Genomic DNA, 4,915 nt, shown 5'->3' with positions numbered 1-4,915 from the left:
GAAAAGAAGTAGAGATGTCATTCTTACTTGATTGCTTCACTGTCTCATTACTGTCAGACCACTTCACACACACAAACACACCCACACACACACACACACACACGCCACACACCACATCACAGACACACACACACACACACACACCACTGATCACCACACACACACACACATCACACACACACAACACACACAAAAACACCACGGGGGTTCCTGTCTCATTACTGTCAGACCTACTCTTCTATCTGTGTGACCCGCAGCTCTGAAGTCAGGACATGGTCAGAGGTCACTGTGGGTTAGTCTGCTGGACGGGCGCGATTCTCCCTTCAGCTCAATACAGTACACAGGCTGCTGAACTATGTGAGAATGGGTAGGATAGAGTAGACGGGAGGCGTAGAAACACTGAAGAGCAATAGGGCGCTTGGTCGGTCTTCTGTGTCTGCAGTGGAGGACGGGTTGGTTTTAATTAGCCTGTTGCTGTTGGAGCTCCATCAGGGAGGCCGAGTAACGACTAATCTGGGGTGAGCAGAGGGGCCAGGGTTCAAGCCCCCCCCCCCCCCCCCCGCCTCAATATATTTGGCAACATAGAAAAAAGAACGTTGATGGAATGTAGCAACAGGACATGTTAATATGATGTCTTCCAGCTTATAGGAGAGGAAAGTGTTTGAGTAAAGGTGCCTGAGTTTAGCCTCAAGCTAGGAGATGGTCACATCAATAGGAATCTACATTTTCTTAGCTGTTGGCTATTACTAGGTGAGGTCAGTCATAGTCCTGTATACTTGTCACTACCCTGTAACTGATGTTAGGTAGCTGTGAGTCCTGGTGTAAAGGGATTGTGCAGCTAGCTGTCTGTCATCCAGGTGGTTAGTTAACGCTCTCATAACCCAGCTGCTTTGGCACTATCATGCGGGTGAGTGCTGGGTAAGCACTTGTGTACTGTTAGGGAGGGTTTTCAGGGAATGGTGTGTGAGTGGTTTGTATCAATGTGGAAGATAAGAGGGAGCTGGTTGATTGTTTGGTCTGAGGGTAGTACTGCTGCTGAATCTTGGGCTTGGCACACGGAACAGCGACACACAGCACACGCACGTGCACGCACACACACACCATGCGGACCACATGCACATTTGACACCCACACACACACAAACACCACAGGTCACACAAGTCACAGCAGTCACACAGTACACACTCACACACGGACACACCTGCACACAACACGGAACACCACACATCACACACGGACAACACACACAAGTGTGTCTGCACAACACATTCGGACACAAACACACTGTCACCAGACGCACCACACGCACGACACGGTACAGCACGCACAAGCACACGGAAACACACACGGACAGCACATATACATATATCAATCAGTGTGGTTGACACATTTCGCTGTATATGTCTATTGAAATGTGTTTGTTGTGTACTTGTATATTGTAGGAGCATGGTGTGCTGGTTGGTGACCAGGAACCATCTTGACACAGTACATGTTCTATTCTAAGACATGGGTTCATTTTCCTCTAACAGACAGTGCACACGCGCACCAACATATTCTCAGACACAATTTGTGTGTGTGGATTTGTCGTGCATGTTTTGATTTCATTTAACACAAAAACATTGACACAGAACTGAGACAGAAACTCACACGCATTTTGAGGTCTACAACAATACTGCATTCCTGCATATGGACGACAGCGGACACATCACACATCGGGACACACCACACACTGACACAGTTACAGATTCAACGGGGACTAACACACAACTGGTACCAACGCACCACACACACATCACACACACACCACAATCCATCACACACACACACACACACCTAACCCACAGTGATTTTGTGTAGCGATATGAGCACGTCATAGGCACATTTAATATTTTAACACTCATAAGTTAGACTTGTTTCTCTCCCATCTCCACTGTTTAGAACGCTCCTGAATGTATCCAGTTCCAGATCAGTTTGAGATACGCCTCCAGTCTCCTAACGTTGACTCTTCACACAATACTTTCAGAGCTGTATATTTCCCCTGGATCTTTTGAATAAATAATATAAATAGAAAGACTGACTGTGAAAAGCTCTGAGACAGAGAGACGGAGAGACACCCTTCCAGAGAGAGAGTGAAAGGATGAAGGGAGAGAGAAAGATGGGAGATAGACAGAAACAGGGAGCTCGTGTCAGAGACTAACCTTTCCACAGAGACTGAAAGAGTGACAGAAAGGATGGAGAGGGAGAGAAGAGGTGATGGTTAAAAGAGAAGTTCTTTCACAGCCAGAAGAGAAGGTGAGCTGCTTGTTTTGGAAGCAGAGTGAAGATCGCTCCAGGGAGAAGAGGAAATGTGAAAAATGACTTAATACGCTCTGTTAAAGAGCTGACTGGCCCTGTGCTCTCTGTCTCTCTGTCTCTCTGTCTCTATTCTTTCGCTCTCTGTCTCTCTCTCTCTCTCTCTCTCTCTCTCTCTTTCTCTCTCTCTTTCTCTCTCTCTGGTTACGTGTTAAGTCTGTGTTTGGCTCTATATTTATACAGTATATAGGTTACTGTATTTATACAGTATATAGGTTACTCATAAGCTCTTACACAGATTCACAAGTCCACAGTTCCCATGATGCACCTGGACACAGAACCCCCCCCCACACACACACACACACTCTCGTTTGTGTCGCAGAGTGAAAGTGCTGAGGGCATATGACCTATCAAAAGCAGCAGCATTGTAACCTGTGTGTTAGTTTTTCCACCACTAGCAGGTCTCTCTCTGTGACAGCTGATATACCCCTTTGTTTTTACTCCTGTAGCATGCACCTTGGCTTTTACAAACACACACGCCTCTCTCCCATGCCTTCCAGACCTGCCTATGTATCGGTGTTAGACTGTGTATCTGTGTTTGGTCTGTCTGTGTGGGTTCAGTGCTGCTGAAACGTTTGTCTTCAGTAAATAGTGTTAGTGTCTCTAGAAATCCCGTCTGTGTGTTTAAACAAGCCCAATCAAAGATGGAGTTGGGTTATCCCTCTACCACCTTTATTCCCCCTACTACTCCCCTTCTACTACTCCCCTTCTATTCCCCCTTCTACTCGCCCTGCTCGCTTTCTACTCCTCCCTACCACCTTTATTCGCCCCTACTACTCCCTCTACTACTCCTCTACATACTCCTCCCTTATACCACCCTTCTACTCCCCCTACCACCTCGCCCTATCTTTTACTTCCCCTTGCTACTCCCCTTTTACTCCCTGTACTACTACCTCTTCTATTCTTCACATCCACACCTCTACTACGCCGCCTTCTACTTCCACCTCTACTCCTTCTTACTGACTCGCCCGCTTCTACTGCCCCCTTCTTACTGTCCCGTATATACGGTCCCCGCCTCTTATCCCGCCTTCTACTGCCCTTGCTACTCCCTCTTTTCTCCCTTCTACTCCGCCGCCTCTACTCCCGCCTTTTCTCCCCTGATACTCCCTCCTCTACCCCCCCTTGCCACTCCTTATAACTCCCCTTCAACTCCATTATGATCCGCCTTGCTAATCCCGTCTATCTCACCTTCTACTCCCCCTTTCTACTTCCCGCCTCTAATCCTTCTGGCTCCCTTCTACTGCACGCCCTTAATTCCCTTCTGCTCCGCTTCTAACTCCGCCTTCTAAGACTCACCTCTAATCCCTTCTGAGTCCTCCTTCTACCTCACCCTCTAATCCCCTTCTTACTCCCTTCGTAACTTGTCACGCCTCTAACTCTCCTTCTGCTCCCCCTTCTACTCACCCTCTAATCCCTTCTGACTGCCCCCCTACTTGCCCTTCTACTTCGCCGCTTCTACTGCCCCCTGCTAATTCTTCTGCTCTCTGTGCTACTCCCCCTGTTTGTTTTTGGATGTTTGTTCTTTGTAATATGAGCCAAAAAGTTTTGGAGAAAGTTGGTTTTACACCGCGCATACATCTCCATATTTGGAGTGAGATAATTCTTCATGTTGGTTTGGTTTAGGTGTTTTTCCAATTGTTTCGCCAGAAGTGGTTTTAGAGTCTTATGGATCTTCAAAATACAGTTGGAGCTGATGTCTGACGTGGCTGGGTTACTTGTCTTTTTCCCGCCGTAGTGTAGTTTCTTTGTATTGTTTAAGTGATTCACCATAGAAGTGAAAGGCGTAGACTCAGGTTTCCGCTGTTTTTCTATGTTTTTTGGTTTGGACCAGGTTGTTCTACAATTTTTTCGGTTAGATTTTTGCATTCTTCATGCAAGAACATTTGTTCATTTTGTTAATGTTTCTTCGGTTTTTTCTATTGGAGATGTTTTTAGATTTGATAGGGAAGGTGAGAGGGGTCATATATAGTACTTGTGTTAGAAATGTTCTAGCTGACAAGTTTTAACCTTCGAAGCTATTACATGTGGAGACGTTTTTGTCCAGGTAAGTTGTCTAAAAAGGGCCTGGAAATTTGTTGTTGCCTAATGTGTTGTTTTTAGGTAGGTTTCCAATACTAATCAGTCGTGGCCGAAAAAAGGTTTTGTAGAATGACACAAATATAAATTTTTTCACAAAGTCTGCTGGCCTCAGTTTGTATTGATGGCATTTGCATATTACTCCAGAATGTTATGAAGAGTGATTTCCGATGAATTGGCAATTAATTGCGAAAGTCCCTCTTCGCCAATGCAAATGATTACTGAATGCCCGCCGAAACATTTCCGCTTGCATTTTCAGCCCTGCCTACAAAAGAGACCTAGCTGACATCGATGTTCAGTGATTTCTCTCGTTAACACGAGGTGTGAGTGTTGACGAGGACAAGAGGCGTGGAGGATTCACATCTGTCATTCATTGAGTTCGAAATAACAGACGGAAGCTTCAAAGAGTGAGGGTGGTGCTTGAATCTATTGTTTCTTCCTCTTGTCATCGTATGGTTACCTGCGGGGAAACACATGCCCGGTCAGT

Source organism: Salvelinus sp. IW2-2015, unplaced genomic scaffold, assembly GCF_002910315.2.
Source record: "Salvelinus sp. IW2-2015 unplaced genomic scaffold, ASM291031v2 Un_scaffold5434, whole genome shotgun sequence".
NCBI lineage: Eukaryota > Metazoa > Chordata > Actinopteri > Salmoniformes > Salmonidae > Salvelinus > Salvelinus sp. IW2-2015.
This window is presented reverse-complemented; position numbering follows the sequence as displayed.